Source organism: Schistocerca nitens, chromosome 1 (genome assembly GCF_023898315.1).
Source record: "Schistocerca nitens isolate TAMUIC-IGC-003100 chromosome 1, iqSchNite1.1, whole genome shotgun sequence".
Lineage (NCBI taxonomy): Eukaryota > Metazoa > Arthropoda > Insecta > Orthoptera > Acrididae > Schistocerca > Schistocerca nitens.
In genome coordinates, this window is record NC_064614.1 from 315,006,471 (window position 1) to 315,024,758 (window position 18,288).

Sequence of the window (18,288 nt, forward strand, 5' to 3'; positions counted from 1 at the left end):
TCTGACATTCCACGTCCCGACTCGTAGAACGTTATCCTTTCGTATTCAATCTTTTTCTCATGGTAACCTGCCCTTTGGCAGTCCCCTCCCGGAGATCCGAATGGGGGACTATTCCGGAATCTTTTGCCAATGGAGAGATCATCATGACACTTCTTCAATTACAGGCCACATGTCCTGTGGATACACGTTACGTGTCTTTAATGCAGTGGTTTCCATTGCCTTGTGCATCCTCATGTCGTTGATCATTGCTGATTCTTCCGCCTTTAGGGGCAATTTCCCACCCCTAGGACAAGAGAGTGCCCTGAACCTCTATCCGCTCCTCCGTCCTCTTTGACAAGGCCGTTGGCAGAATGAGGCTGACTTCTTATGCCGGAAGTCTTCGGCTGCCAATGCTGATTATTTATCAAAATTTAGGTAGTGGCGGGGATCGAACCCGGGACCGAAGACGTTTTGATTATGAATGAAAGATCTACCCATAGACCACTAACATTTATGACTTCAGTAATACACGATATAATGTACGTAGGGAAATAAAATTGACACACGTGCTTGAAATGATATGGAATATAACAGAAATTTAAAGGAAAGGTCCACAAGATGACCAACACATCGCTCTAAATATGATACGAAAGCAATAATTAACGTAGCAATATGTGAGACGTCATTCCTCAACAAAATCTTTACTCTAGGGGCAATATTCAATACTGTGACCCCAATATACAGCTTATCAGTAGGTATGGTGAGAAAATGCCTTCGGATGTTGTCTTTTAGCGTACCTAATACGTCGGACGATTGCGGTAGGCTTGCGACTTCAGGTAACCCCACAACCACTAATCACACGGATTGAAGTCTGAGGTCCTTGGAGCCCAAAAGTGATGGAAGGGGCGGCTCAGTAAGCAACCCTCACCAAAAGATACGAGCAAGAGATATTTCAAAGATTAGCAACAGCAATAAGGGATGGTGGGCCATTGTGCATAAATATCGCATCTTCCAGCAGCTATTTATGAACCAGGAAAGGGGTGTTGTGATTCTGTAAGCTATATCAATGTACCTCGGACCCGCCATGCTGACAGTTTGCAGGCTGCACTCCGGAATCGTTCAGAGAAAAAGTGTTCGATCACGAATGATGCCGTAAATCTACGCCATCATGTCATAGGGTTTCCATAACAGTTCTAATATTTTCGGTAGCCCAGATCCTGCAATTGGAGTGTGAAATGGGCTTCCTCGATTCGCAACATATCAGATTACCCATGTTTTGAAGTTCCCACACCGCGTCCCAAAATCGGTGGCTAAAAGTTCATGATAACGCTGGATTTTTTACGGACAGCATTGGAGGGTACGCCTTAATGCTCACTAAACAGTAGTGCGTGGAATGCTGTTGAGACGTGCAACATCACAAGCGTTGACTTGACCACGCGGAAATGAACCCGTAAAGACCTCAGTCTCTTCCTGAATTGTCCGAGCGGCAACTGCACTTGTGTCTGTTCGCCTACTACGGACAGGTCGTCTAAACAACCCGTGGCTTCGAATTTCATGATAATTTTCTTCACAGCTACACTTGCTACAGGAGTTCTACCATCTTCCAATATTCCTTTTATAGTGGTAGGATATTAAGATTTAAAAGATAAGAAAAAAGACAAGAAAAATGTTTGAAGCCGGTTTTAAGCATAAAGCATAGTCCGAAATGGCGCTGAATGCCTTCTTAGAAAAGTGTTTTGAACAATTACTTCAGGAACCCACTCTAAATGTAAATGGATGCGAAAACATGCTTCACCTCTCAGCAACAAATAATGCTGAGAAAATAGGGACCTTCATAACCGATACTGGGGGTTAGATGACCACAAGGTTGTTGTTACGAGACCAGGAATAAACGAAGAATACATCTATAAAAAAAAAGATAAAATTTCCATTGACGCCTTCCTAAGTGATAGTCTCCACCCGTTCTAATACATGTAAGCGTAGACCACATGTGGTTTAAATTCAAAGAAACAGGATCGACTGCAGTTGAGAGGTATATACCGAATAAGTTAGTAAGAGCTGGTACTGATCACGCACGGTACACAAAACATGTCAGGACGTAATAGTAGAGGCAACGAAAAAAGCATGTCAAAAGAAAAGAACGCGAAACCCTCAAGATTGGAGAATTTTCGCATAAGCTCGAAATTCAACGCGAACTTAGATGCGAGGTGATTTCAGTAGTTTTCACAACGAAATTCTGTCTCGAAATATGACATAAAACCGAAAGACAATAAAGGATTTCAAATCTAGAAGAACTGCCAACAGAGTTAATTTAGAAGTTGATATCCTCGTCTATTGAAGCAGCTTAAATCGCTTAATACATTCAAAGCCTACGGCCCAAACTGTACATCAGTCAGGGCCCGTTCAGAGTGTACTGATACAGTAGCTTCATACTTAACAATCATATACTACCTCTTAGCTTGTTTGCAAATGATGCTGTCATATACAGTCTTGAGAGGTCATTATATGACCAAAAGCAACTGCAAAATTATTTAGACGAGATATCTGTATGGTGCGAAATGTGGCAGTTGACTAAATAATGACACGTGTGAAGTCATCTACGTGAGTACTAAAAGGAATCCGTTAAATTTCGGTTACACGATAAGTCACACAAGTCTATAGGCTATAAATTCAACTAAGTACTTAGGGATTGAAATTACGAATACGTTATACTGAAAATATCTCATAGATACATTTGTGGGTGAAGGAAACGAAAGACTGCGATTTACTGGCAGGAAGCTTAGAAAGTGAAACGTGTCTAGTAAAGAGACTGCGTACACGACGGTTGTCGACCCTCGAATGGCGTACGGTTATGTGATGTGCGATCCGCATCAGATGAGACTGACGGAGGACATCGAAAAAGTTCAAAGAAGGGCATCTCATTTTTTATTACCAGGAAACAGAGGAGACAGTGTCACGGACATGATACGTGAACTTTGATGGCATCTCCTATAACGAAAATGTTCTGTTGCGCCCACTTACGCTTGGAGAAGTGATCATTGTGACAAAATAAATCGGAGGTGACGCTGAAAGATTTAAGTGCTCGTTATTCCCGTGCGCCGCTCGTGAGTGGAAAGATGGAGAAATAGCGTGGAGCTGTTAGTTCGAGGAACCATCTGCCAGGCACTTAATTGTGAAGTGCAGAGTAATTATACAGTTGTAGATGTACATGAAGCTGCAGTAGCCGATTATCAATTCTGGTAATAGAGCTTCAATACCAGTGCCCTTTCTGGTAAAGTCAACATGCCGCGATCGCTGACGCATCTGACGTCACCTCTCACTACAGTTCAGTTAATTACGCGGTTCTCTTGCGACAACACGGACGTGTTGCTGTCCAGCACCATCTGTTGGCCGGATTTTACATTAGTTTTTGATTTCAATTAAATCCCTTTTCATTTCAAGAATATGGTCGACTTTTGCCTCTCTGCTTAGATTGTTCAGTGAAATAGAGCAGTTTCAAATATTGTCGGTCTGTAGAGTCACCCTGTAGTTTTAGATAATAGGATATTTGCGAGGATGCGTATTAATATTTTTGTTGAACGTAGTGCAGCTCATTGTGAGAGACATTCACATGAGCTACTGCAGCGGGCTTGGGACGACGCTAATTAGGCAGCAGGCGCTTCCTGCACCGTAGGCGGCGGGCAGTTTGCCGCTACTTGCTGGGCTATCACGTGACCGCCGCATCCCGTTTCGCCGGCGCGCCGACGCCGGCGCGGCGTTAGTGCGACCACGAGTCCCGCGAGGAGAAAAAAAAATATAATGAAGCAGTCCCGCGTGGCGCCAGGACGGCGCTGTACGCGGTCTCAGATATTCCATTAAGGCCGGGCGAGCAAGCGTTTATTGCTTTGTCCCGGCGCGGCGCCGGCATCTGCATACTAGAGGCGCCCGCTGCCATTAAGGTGCTCCCCGCACCTCCCCTCAGAAAATGAAGTCCCCTCCCCCACTACGCCCCCCCCCCTACCAGAGGGATGTCATCAGGCGCCGCAGGTGACGGAGCAGCGCCGCCGACGCCACACGCGCGCCTCACAGAAGAATTATGCGCCGCTACACCGCTCATTAGGGCCGCTTTGAGCCGCATTACAAGCCCCGGATGACGTACTCAGCTCCTAACCTGCATTAAAGCGGTCTGAAACACCGTTTACCAGTTACTAAGGATAGCGTTAGTGTCACGCTTAAAGTAAAATTAAACGAAAATAAGTAGTGTGATAGGACCTCCGGGTGGTCGCTGTCTGTTGAGAGGTACTCCACCGATGCCACAGTCTTGTCTGCAGAAGAAGGAGCAAGTAGCGGTTGTGGCAGGGGAAATGCATTGCTGAAAGGGCCACTACCACTGCCACACAGGATGACTAAAATAATTTCCCCTTCTAAGAGCACAATGCGGCTTGCTGTGAATTCCGTAGATTCTGTTCTATATTAGGGATGGGAAAAACCGACCGGTTAGTTCTGAATAAACGGTACTTTACGGTATCTGTTTGGTCTCGCTTATAACAGGTGCGATTTTTTTATGTTTTACTATCAACTGAGTAAAAAAAACGAAATATCAATTAAATTTCCTTTAATTTACGTCTATGGTCACAAACGTTTTGTTAACAGATTAGTGGTTTCGGTCTTTAATGACCATCATCAGATCTGTTTCATAAACACATCTGATGATGGTCATTAAACTCCGAAACCGATAATCTGTTAACAAAACGTTTGTGACCATAGACGTAAATTAAAGGATATGTATTACATATACGGGTCACTGTTTTTTCGCGACAATGTCCCAACTCGTGAAATATCAATTGGTCACAGCAGCAGTGCAAAATCTTTATTTTTTTAAATAACTGTTTTTAAATAAGGAGTAACTTTTACTCGAAAATTTTGCATTTCGTTGTTATAGGCAAAGGGAAAACCAATCAGTGCTACATTAATAACAATGCCGAGCCGGCCGCAGTGGCCGAGCGGTTCTAGGCGCTTCATTTCGGAACCGCGTGACTGCTACGGTCGCAGGTTCGAATCCTGCCTCAGGCATGGATGTGTGTGATGTCCTTAGGTTAGTTAGATTTAATTAGTTCTAAGTTCTAGGGGACTGATGACCTCAGATGTTAAGTCCCATAGTACTCAGAGCCATTTGAACCATTTGAACAATGCCGACAGAAACGAACAACAAACACGAAGCGTAAGAACTGGTACAGAACTGCTGGGACAATAATGTTCTTGTTCCTGTGTGTCGTAGCTTTTACGGTACGCAAGACCTGCTCCCACATGGTCTATAAGGCGGTTTCTTGCCGTCGTCGCCGGACATCCTTTGTATTGCAGAACAGCACCTCCCGTAGTCTGGAAGTGACGAGGTAATAAAGTGTAATGCTTCATTTGCTTTAAAGGATTAAGGATTTGTCTACCATTTCTATGAAATAATAACAGGACGGATATTGTGGCATCAGCAATAAATTCAAAACTTGGAATTATTCATAACCTTCAAAAAAAAAAAAAAAGTAGAAAGTAGCTGACCTGCTCCTTCTGTCTACATAATATGTCTTTATATTTTTGTAGACCTGGAAAACATAAATTACCACGAAAAATGATCTTCAACCTCAGTTTTCGACCATTAACACGGCTAGATTGTGGTATTATCATTGCATACAACACGGTTTTTGAGGAGAATTTTAAAAACTGAGAATCAGCCAGAGAATACTAGCTATTTTTGAAGTATTCAACCACTTATCGAACGATTGACGGATTAAGTTTTTCTTATTTGCCTATGTAAATTAATATTTTGATTCTCTGTATGTTGAAGCTGATTAGTCGAAATTCTTCAGTCTTGATATGTTTATTACATTATTTCGGAAATCGTTTATTTTGAGCGGTTTCAAGAGCCTAACTAAACAAATGTGAAAAAAAAGATATAAAGGATAACCGATTGTTTCAGAGATAACTGCCATCCCTGTTCTACATCTACATCTACATCTACATCAGTACACATACTCCGACAGCCACCGTACGCTACGTGGCGGAGGATACTCAGTACCACTGCTAGTCATTTTCCTTTCTTCTTTGGACAACATGGTTGTGGAGATGAAGCAGCGATTAGTTTAATTAATCAGTTATTCAAAAATATTCTTAATCGCATTTATTATTATTATACCGCCAACCGGTTTCAACCCGACTATAGTTCGCTACCGTTATGTAGACAAGAGTCACACCACCAGCAGTCGGCCAATGGTGTAAACGCCCAGAAGATGACCCCTACGTCGGGTTGAAACCGGTTGGCGGTATAATAATAATAATAATAAATGCGATTAAGACTGTTTTTGAATAACTGATTTTTCTTTCTGTTTCACTTTCAAATAGCGGAAAGAATAACGAATGTCTGTATGCCTCTACACGAGCCCTAATTTCTCGTGTCTTATCTTCGTGCTCCGTAACCAAAATATACGTTGGCGATAGTAGAATCTACGTACATTTGCAGATGGGAATATTCAGCCGCCAGATAATTGTTAAATTTCATGGTGAAACCTTCAGGTGTCATTTATTTCGCACAATTCGCTACTAGTTACGGTCTATGATCATTATCAAGCTTAAGTGGCATAAACGTCAGGAAAGTTATACCATAATTTGAACATAAGTATTATGCTCTTTTCAGCAATAAACTTCAAATACCGGTTCTCTAAATTTTCCTCATAGTATGCCTTTAAAAGAAATTAGTCTTCACTCCAGGGATTCCCATATGAGTTCCTGAAGCATCTCCACAACACTTGTGTGTTGTTCGAACCTACCGGTAACAAAAATAGCAGCCCGTCTCTGAATTGCTTCGATGTCTTCCTTCAATCCGATCTGGTGCGGACCCCAAACACTCGAGCAGTGTTCTAGAAAAGGTCGCACAAGCGTCCTGCAGGCGGTCTTCTTTACATGTAAAGCACACTCGCAAAATTCTCGTAGTAAACCGAAGTAGACCACTCGCCTTCCCTGCTACAGTCCTGACACGCTCGTTCCCTTTCGCATCGCGTTGTCACATTGCTCCCAGGTATTTAAACGACGTGACTGTGTCAAGCAGGTCACTAGTAATGCTGAATCCGAACATTATGGGTTTGCTTTTGCTATTCATTCGCATTAACTTACAGTTTTCTGCATTTAGAGCTAGCTGCCATTCATCTCACCAACGAAAATTTTCTGTTAGTCATCTTGTATCCTCCTACGGTCACTCAACTTCGACAATTCCCCATGCACCTTAGTGTCATCAGCAAAGAACCGCAGGTTGCTGCCGACCCTGTCTGCTACACCATTTCCATAAACAGCAAATAATAGCTGTCCTATAACACTTCCAAGGGGCAGTCCTGACAATACCCTTGACTCTGATTAACATGCGTGGTCGAGATTAACATTCGTGTGCTTTTCACGAATTACATGTATTAGACACTAACTTTTTTATTCCGAATAATGTTAACGCTATGAGTGGAAAATAAGCATTTAACGGGTTTGCTTATCCACTGCATCAGCACCGGTTCAAAAGATATTTTATTAGAAATGGTTCAAATGGCTCTGAGCACTATGGGACTCAACTGCTGTGGTCATAAGTCCCCTAGAACTTAGAACTACTTAAACCTAACTAACCTAAGAACATCACACACATCCATGCCCGAGGCAGGATTCGAACCTGCGACCGTAGCAGTCGCACGGTTCCGGACTGCGCGCCTAGAACCGCGAGAACACCGCGGCCGGCGATATTTTATTAGAAATCTGTCGCTTATTCTAAAGGTTACTGTGTTTTATTGTGTGTTATTGACCATGTAAATGAAATGTATGTTTTTTTTCTAAATTCCTTGTAAATTGCAGAAAAGATACAGAGATGCTGTCAATGGGATGGACAGCACAAGTTCAGATTGGCTGTGCTGGTGTACTTACCCTCCAACCCCCCCCCCCCCACCTCCACACACACAAACACAAACACACACACACACACACACAGACACACACAAAAGTGGGCTGGAGCCTCGACAGCATGCTCTTCAATTTCCAGACCGACTGTGTGGTAACCCACTCAGGCTAGTTGGGGGTTAATGAAGTCGTTTAATAAGTGAGCAGAAAGTGTACCTGCTATACCCTGCAGTACTACTTCTGGCATATTTTGTTTCGTTAGAAATTACAACGTCAGTCACCCTACAGTATCAAACAAAAACATTACAGTGCACAGTTAGCATCTGATAATATAATTTCTATATTACAGCTAAATTATGTTACAAAGTACAACTTTATAATGTAGACACTCCCTTATCCCTGATATGCAGTCGTCAAAACCTCATACCCAAGTATGATTGCTGATGGATCTCTGTGATCTAAGCTCATCACAATAACATCACGACACGGTAATATGGATCAGCGTGATGGTCTTTTATGGGCTTCTCGTAACAGTAAGGGCCACTGATGCAGCCCATTGCAACTGTGTTTCGCGTACGAGGAATGCGTTTCGCGACCTTGTCGAGCTAGTGGTCCACTAGCGCGTGTAGTTGCCCAGATCACGTGACTTCCATATATGTACTACTTAATTTTTTACAGATCTTTTATATCACGATTTTGTAAAAACTTTGGACATACAGCCTTTGAAAGATCTGACAATCTACTTCCACTTTACGTTTAGCATTGACCTTTATTTACACTGAAGCGCCAAGGAAACTGGTATATGCATGAGTATTCAAATACAGGGATATGTAAACAAGTGCAGAATACGGCGCTGCGGTCGGTAGCGCCTATATAAGACAACAAGCATCTGGTGCACTTGTTAGATTGGTTACTGCTGCTACAATGGCAGGTAATTGTATTAATTTATTCAGCTTTCGGGTTACAGGCCGCGCGGAGTGGCCGCGCGGTTTCAGGCGCCATGTCACTGATTGCGCGACCCCTCCAGCCGGAGTTTCAAGTCCTCCCTCGGGCACTCATGTGTGTGCTGTTCTTGACATAAGTTAGTTTAAGTTAGTTTAAGTAGTGTGTAAGTCTAGGGACCGATGACCTCAGCAGTTTGGTGCCTTAAGAATTCACAGACATTAGATGTTCTGTTTGGTAAGGATGATCCAAAGGCACTTGTGGCAGTCCATTTTGGCAGTTCATATGTTTATAATACCTATGGCCGTAGGTATCTTCGAAAATCAAAGTCCCGCTTGAGATTTACATTCGGTTGTATTCTGCTGAATGTGTCATTCGTTAATGCCTAGAGAAAATTTGCTCACAATGTTTCAAATGTGTGCATGATTGACCGTCATCTCGTGAAGGCACATGTAGGAAAGTTACTGTGGCCGAGATGAAGCTACCTCTGAAACGAAAACTATGTAGGAACTTCAGCGCTTCAGGTGGAGCATTACAAGTGCAAGGTGATGTGGGTCGTTTGGACACGGCAGTGCCTGGCAGCTTACTGACCCACAGTGGTCTTTCCACCACTGCCGCAAAAGACAGAGGTAGGCTGGCCAAAAAAACAGTAGTGATGCTTCGATCTGTAGACTGTTTTGTTTGGGAGCCGAGATGTTGAGTAGAATCCGAAGCAAGCAGTGGCCCCTCGGTATCTGGACATCCACGATGAAGTCTGCTACATCTGCAAGTCACCTTATGACTCACATCGAGCAGCAGTTTAGGCGCCATGTTATAGCAGTGTTCGTGACTGCCGAAGCATCAGAAGTTTAGGTAAGGCTACCGGTGTTTTATGAGCAAACCGTTTACATAGAGTGCTCCTCAATGATAGCTGCATGCTCTCATTGCTGCCATTCAGGTAATGCTAGCGTTTCTTAGAATCTCTCACTAGCCCACATTTTCCTGTGTATTACACTAGTTAATGTGTGTGATTTTCTACTGTGCTCACAGTGGCTGTTGATAGAGAAACTTCTAAAAGTTGAACGCATTGAGTGCATTGGCTCTTGTTTTAGTGCTGTCATAGTAACTGATTCAGTTTCTGTTGTTATTGGTTTCATTAAATATGAGGGAGAATCATTTAACAGCATTTTAAGTTCTCGCTACGTACAAGTTACACTGTCTGTTTTGCTTACTTTTGCTGACGATGTTTTTCGAAGCTTAAAGACATATCCAATATTTATCGTGACATATGAAAACAGTGAGTGATGCAGTAACTTCCGTTTTCTATAAGATACCGTGATGCTTCGGTCATTTATTGGGAACACACACTAAAATAACTATTTATGTACTATTGATACAGCCTGACTGCAATCAAACATCTTTCCTGAATAGACTTTCATATGAATTGATTTCAATGTAGACACTTAAACGAAGTGGAACGATTTTGGGTCCTCGGAAAACATCCTGCACATATTGGTGGAGGTAGAAATGAAGAGAAATGGCCACGAAATAAACAGGACTTCGGAGCAATATGTGGAAAAAAAACCGGTGTCACTGATATTTTAAGTTTGCTCACGAATGCAGATTTTCAGTAGCGCTTGATCGCAATGTCCTTTACATCATTGTTGGTGTACAGTTCTTTACCAAACAGAAAAACCACACAAAACAATCAAACTTTTATGCGAATTATTTATTAGCAATTAATCATTCCTCACCTTAATTTAGTAAAAAGTCAAATTTTTCCGTCATTTATATGTTGTTCACACACCTTCAACCTCATATATAGCTTGCAGCATTCAGCAACTTTAACTGCTTGGAATCACACGTTCTTTAGCATTGTACACTTTTTCCAGTAACTGTTTATCCTCCAATAGTTGAATCCTTATTTTCATATATTTTATGTACAAAAAACCTCACATCACTCTCTCTTACTATCTCTCTTTACTCACTGTCCAAGTGTCTCCAGCTCCTGCTCCACTCATTTTACATCAGTTTTCGTTTCTTCCGGCATTGTTCACGTACAATAGAAAATATGAATTTACAGTACTATATTCTAAATATAAACTTACATACGTCATATAACGTAGAGGGCACGCATGAAAGAAAAGAAAAAGACATAAATAATGAAGTACCTCTAACAGAATGCCCTCCTCCATGCTAAGAAACATCGATTCCGAAAACGTCGATCATGTGAACCCCAATTCCACTTTTCTCACATGACACACTGAAACGTTTGAATAAAGGCAATCAGGTGTACGTGATATTTATCGATTTCCGGAAAGCATTTGACTCAGCACCACATCTATGCTTAATGTCTAGAGAACAATCAAATGGGATACCAAATGAGTTTTGCGATTGAATTGAGGAACGTTTGGTAGGGAGGATGTTGCTAATATCTTGATGGAGAGTCATCGACAGATTCTATAATACCCCATGAAATTAGGATGCTGCAACTATCTTCGATGTAGATGGATGCTGCAAATATCTTTAATGGAGAGTCATCGACAGATGTAGAAGTAACTTCTTCAGTACCCCATGAAATTATGATGGGCCCTTTGCTATTTATGTTATATAATAGTGACCTTTATGACCTTGCGGACGAAATTAATAGTAACCTCAGGCTTTTGGCAGATGTAGTATTTACCTGTAATAAACTTTCTGAAAGAATATTTATATTCAGTTAGCTCTTGAGAATGAAGTGGTGCAACGATTAGCATCTTGCTCTAAATACACAGAAATGTAAAAATGTCCACTTCAGAAAATAAAAAAAAAAAACGTAGTGTCGTGTGACAATAATATCAATGAGTCACAGTTGTAATTGGTCAACTCATACAAATAGCTGGGCGTAACGCTAAGTAGGAATATGAAATAGAATGATGACAAAAGCTCAGTTGTGGATAACGCAGGTCGCAGACTTCGGTTTGTTGGTAGGATACTGGTTAGTGGAAATCAAAAATGGTTCAAATGGCTCTGAGCACTATGGGACTTAATATATGAGGTCATCAGTCCCCTAGACTTAGAACTACTTAAACCTAACCAACCGAAGGACATCACGCACATCCATGCCCGAGCAGGATTCGATCCTGCGACCGTAGCGGTCCCGCGGTTCTGGACTGATGTGCCTAGAACCGCTAGGCCACACCGGCCGGCTTAGTGGCAATCATATTTCAAAGGAGACTGCATACAGATCACTCATGTGACCCATCCTAGAACTCTGCTCAAGTGTGTGGGACCCGTAGCGAACAGGACTAATAGGGGATATCGAACATATACAGATAAGGGTAACACGAATGGTCACACGTTTGTTTGACCGTGGAAGAGTGTCACAGAAGTGCTGAAGAAAGTGAACTGGCCAGACAATTGAAAAAAGCACTCCGTCTTCAGGCCATGAGTGGCCTACCGGAACCATCCGACCGCCAAGGATGATGCGGATAGGAGGGGCGTGGGGTCAGCACACCGCTCTCTCGGTCGGTATGATGGTATTCTTGCACGAAGCCGCTAGTATTCAGGCCAGTAGCTCCTCAATTGGCATCACAAGGCTGAGTGCACCCAGAAAAATGTCAACAGCGCATGGCGGCTGGATGGTCACCCATCCAAATAACGGCCACGCCCAACAGCGCTTAACTTCGGTGATCTCACGGGAACCGGTGTTTTCACTGTGGCAAGGCCGTTGCCATGGACAATTGAAAACGGACGTAAATTTCAAGAAACGGCTTTAAGTGATGACTCTCGGAATAGAGGCTGCTGCAACCCCCTAAGTATCTTTCCAGTAGATACCGTGAGAACAAGATTTGATTAACTGTAGCACGCACGGAGGCATTAAAATTATCATTCTTCTGCCGCTCCATACTGAATGGAACGGGGATAAACCCTGAGAAGTGGTACAATGGGACGTACTCTCTGCTGAGCTCTTCACAGGTGTTTGCGGAGTATATACGTAGACGCAGAGCAGACAGCACCAGGGGGAGCTCCATTACACCTTCACTTTGATGCTCCAATTTCTGATTCATAAGATCCTTGTAAATTTTGCGGTATTGTCCTTGTCTCCTGCTCACGAACAGTCAAGTTACAGATATTCCACTTAAAAAAATTGGTTGAAATGGCTCTGAGCAGTATGCGACTTAACTTCTTTGGTCATCAGTCCCCTAGAACTTAGAACTACTTAAACCTAACTAACCGAAGGACATCACACACATCCATGCCCGAGGCAGGATTCGAACCTGCGACCGTAGAGGTCGCGCGGTCCTAGACTGTAGCGCCTAGAACCGCTCGGCCACTCCGGCAGGCTAGTCCACTTAGAATAACCGGAAGACAGGAAAGTGACACGCAATGAGCGCTTCGAAAACACTTGCTCCGAGCATTAAAGTGTTACAGTGAGGCACTGAGGGTAGTCTTACTGCAGAAAGAGAGGACAGAGAGCGGCCAGCGAGCAGTGTAGCGGGGTGCAGCATGTGCGCTCCGGCCATTACTCGCGGCCTAATAGAGAGCTAGTGGGCCCCGGCCCGCCACAGTCTCGGCTTCGGTCGCAACAGCGCCGAGTCCCGCAGCCGGTAATGCCGGGGACGCTCGATGGCGCCGAAAACTACAGCCGTTTGTGCGGCTATTACCCTGATGGTAATTGCCGCTGCACCCGCGCCGCGCGCACTGCGGGCCGAGTTACGGCGCCGGCCGGCTGCCGGCTGGCGCGGAGAGCAGATGCGCCGTGATAATGCCCAGATTAGCGGCCCGATATTAACCCGGCCTCGACAACAAATCACTCAGCGGCGGGCCGAGTCAACCCCCTCCCCACCCCTACTGCACCCCTTGCACACTCGGTTTTAATTGCAACCGCACTTGTCACGCCGTTGTGTTGCGCAGCCATGAGCTGTATTTAGTCCACTTGGGATGAGGGTAATGCTCTGATCTATTGCTTCGGCCTGCATTGTTTTACGAATAGGTCGTTGAACTACCTCACCAATCATTCTCTCGAAATAAGTAGTATTGTACTGATAATCACAGATTAACTTACGGAATAAGCCACAAATTTGAGTACAACGTAAATATATTTTAACGATTCACATACGATATTCACTGCAAATACAGTGCCGAAATAATACTCATTGTATCCAGAGGCAAAGCAGAAATTTGTTCGATAGGGGGAAAAGATTATGAAGTGGCAGTTTTGATACAAGTGTGCTAGTCAACAGGCACTCTGGCCTCTCCATACACTTGTTAAGGGCCGTCAAACCAGCCTATCTTGCATCTGTAAAATCTGAATTTGCATACATGCAAATTATTGTCTTTTCGGTGCCATATTACACTTTCATATAAGGTAGGTACTTGAATGCTATGTACTATCATGTACATGACTCGGAGTATGATGCATGCATGTCATAATTCTGTTCATTTCATCTCACGCACGAGATGAGTGGAAATTTTTGGAGTGTGAGGAGGCCAACCTCTTACAATAGCAGTGAACGGTCAGAATACGAGGGGGGGGGGGGGGGAGGGGGGGGAGGGGGAGGAATATCCGGTCACTGGGAATTGTATATGAATTCCGACACGTGGCTGGCGGATTTCTCTTTTGACGTCGGGTCTCAGGGGCCAGAGCGACGTACGTTCACTTTTTTTGTAAGGACTGGGGGCAGTTTTCTCGCGAAAACCCCACGTTTTGGAGGGAATGCACCAGTTCAGCGCCAAGACTGTGCTGATTGTTTGCGACGTTTCGTAGAAATGGCTGCGAGCTACTCGGGATAACTGATAGAGTGGTGCCTCAAGTCGCATCCCAGTTATAATATTCTGATGGCGCCCGTCGCCAGAGAGCTTCCCGCACAAAGTCCTGCAGAACTGGGAATTGGTGGGAAGAAATGGCATTGCCACCTACGTTCACGAAGTACGGTAGTAAGAGTCTAGACTAAATTGTTGTAAGGCCATAATTGGCGAAACCTTTGGTTGTTGGCTACTATCGGTCGACTTGTGGCACAGTGGCGTGGTCTTCCTCTGGACGCGGGGCAGAAGGGACTTTGTTTTCGTTCTTGCTGCCACAGGAATCAGTCAGATACTTTGCAGCTCTTGCTGCAGTTTAAATTTTTTCGCGCTTGTTCGATTGATTGGTCTCCAAGGCGGCGACCACGAGTAGCAGCCGTCTTCAGCACGCCGCCTGTCATCGGCTCTGGCCTGTTGATTTTCAGTTAATTTTTCGGCCGTACAAAATTCGAATTGAGGTTCCTCAGTGGTGGCATCTGTAGAACTACTTTGCCTCCTTACTGATATAGGGGTACTGCATCCGGTTACGCATTATTTATCGATATTATACATTTCACCTTTTATCTTTGCCCCCCCCCCCATCTCTGATAGTAGAGAAGCATACTAGATTTCATGCAGTATCGTTTGCATTATCTTCTTTCCGACACCTCTGGCACGTGAGGACTATTTATGTATTTGGTTTACATTAATATACATATTTGTTCCTTGTACAAATTCATGATCAATTTCGTGTTCCGTACAAAGAAAATAAACGTAATTTTAATTTTCTATGACAGAATTTATCTGTTAAACAGTCACACTCTCCAGAGTCATCATTTTTGGAGGGGTACTTTAATCAGTTAATTTAATGAATAAATTATACGAGTGGCTAGCCACCCGACGTAGGATTTATATCAGGGCCATTACCAGACTGCTTTACACGCCTTGTGCAGATTCAATATAAACCACTTGGGTGTGATATGCCTCCTAACTTGAATATCATTTAAGGGTCCTACGATAGCAAACACGTAGCTAGTTTGATCGGTTTTAAAACCTGTTATGTACCACACAGTACAAAAAACGTATTGTACCTGGAATGATCGGTAGTTATCCATTCACTATTATTAAGGTGTATTATCTTTATATCTAAACTTTAAGAATATTTCAGTGATGTGTGCAAGCTTCATCGTTTAACTTTTTTATATGACGGCAACTTCTGATTCATTTTTCTGAAATTACGGCCTTATGTGATTAAATCTGGGCTGTCCAATGAGATGGGGAAATAAAGCTAGAAAACTTCACAAAAAATGAAATTTCTCATACTCAGAGATAAGAAGGAGCCATCCATAATTGCTTTGGAGGAAATTTAATAGTTAATATCGCATTCAGTACTATTTATTCCTAATTAGTGGTATCAAGGACTAGGACTGTCATCCTCTTATCTTTAGAAATCTTGTTGTTATACATCCTTTTCCATTATGGCTGTATCACACATACCATGTTGACATTCTGCTGGGTATTATAAAGGACATTCCCCACAGGTTTGTTAAATATAAAAATGAAAGTCGGTTTGTCACAAATAAAAACAATACTGTTAAAAGCACCTCGTGCAACTGCATCGTTTCTGTTTGTGGCCAACCGTTTTACATTTTTTTAACGAGCATGTGTGGAATGTTCTACACAATATCCACTAGAATGTCAAAATGGTATGTATGATACAGTGATAATGGAACACGACGTATAGCAATAAGTTTTTTTAAGGATGAGAAGATGACAGTCTTAACTGTTGAAATAGGTAATCAGGAATAAAAAATAGTGAATGTGATCTTGGCTATTAACTTTTCTCCAGCACAAAAGATTAATCACATCCCATCACGTGCGGCTGACCCAGAGAATAAAAGATCTGAAACAGAAAAAAAGTTAGAACGATTGAGAAAATCCTGTGACCTCCCAAATTAAGTAACCAATGAAACATGCCGTACTGCAATGGAGAAACAGGGAACAGATTTTAAAAGAGGCTTATTCATCTTTGGTGTCATTTACAGCACACTATTTTCTTACAGTACTTCGCGTCTGATCATGTTAATGGTTTTATTTCATTACCTTCATGCTTTCTTTTTTTTATTAATGTCCAGATGAACAAAATGCGTTTAGAAAGCTGTATTTTTTTTTTTGGTTCGATAGGTACTGTGTAGCCTTGTGACATTATGTGAATAATGAAAGTAGCATATGTCCCAAAACATCCCTTATTTTGACAGGTAGGATAGAGTTAACAGACTATAACTGAAACAAAGGAGTCCTCGTGTCACCAGTTTGTACCCCTTAATTTGCGGCCGCGCCAAGTAAACGGAAGAATTCGTAGCACTGCGACTGCGCTCCTCCGCGTGTACTAGTATCACAACGTATGCAGGAGAACTTCTATCGAAATTTGTAGGTAGAAGAACAAATGGGCTGGATAGCTCAGTCGGTAATATACTTGTCCGTGAAAGACAAATGTCGCGGCTGGTCCCGGCGGAGGTTCGAGTCCTCCCTCGGGCATTGGTGTGTGTGTGTTTGTCCTTAGGATAATTTAGGTTAAGTAGTGTGTAAGCTTAGGGACTGATGATCTTAGCAGCTAAGACCCATAAGATTTCACACACATTTGAACATTTTTTTGACAAATATCGCAGGCTAGAGTCTCGTCCGGCACAAAGTTTTAATGTAGGCCGACAAGGAAGTTTCTACGTTATAATGAAAATAAAGCATGTACCTTTTCTTCCAGGATGTTACCTCTGCCCACCCACCCACTCCACGCCCACCCTTGCCGATATCTATGTGTGTATCATAATTGACACACATGAAGGTAAACAATAATAGAAGAAAAAATGTTCCAGTAAACACATGCGATACAACTGCGAATGAGTGGTGTGAGTCACCACTGACCACAGTGTGACAAGTGTCCACAGGCAGTTGGGTTGATATTTCACTCATGGCTCATAGATGGTTGGCGCCGGCACAGTTTGCTGCTAAAGTAAGACGTTTAATACGCCAGTTTTTCCCAAAATGAATAGGTTGACTGGGGCACACATCTTGGCCTTCGAGATGATCTTACCCCAGTCCTTTCTAATTTGCTATCGAAACATTCGTATAGTAGCGTGTAAAGCAAAAGCAGTGTTCGCATTGTGCGTCACTGCCAAGCAACAGAGCTTGATGAAACTTGGACCACATACATAAAGAAATGCTACAGTATGGCACAGAAGGTAACTAAAACAAATAAACAATGAGACGAACAGAAAAGATACTGTGGATCAAATACAATAATTACACTGAAGTCACCGCGATGTGTCACGGTTCCCTGGCCATTACAGAGCACCATGGATGGCCAAGCAAGCTCTGAAAAGTGATCACATGCTAGCCACATGTTTGATAAATTGTCCTTATGGTAGCGCATTCCATTTCTCGACCAGCGCGCTTGACAACCCCGGATACTCGTTGATGGATCTGGAAAAGCTGAAATACGTCTCTCCAACGCCTTCCACGTGTGCTGGTTGGGATTTAAATCGGGAAAAGAGGCAGGACACTGCATTTGGCAAACGCCCTCTCATTGAAAGAACTCCTCGACGTGCGCAGTTCGATGCTGCCACACGATGTTGTCTATAAAAATGTAATCTGGGCTAATGTACCCCTGAAAAGATGCTCTTTGGGAAGGAGTACAGTGTCACAATAGTTCTGACTGTATTAAGTTCAAGT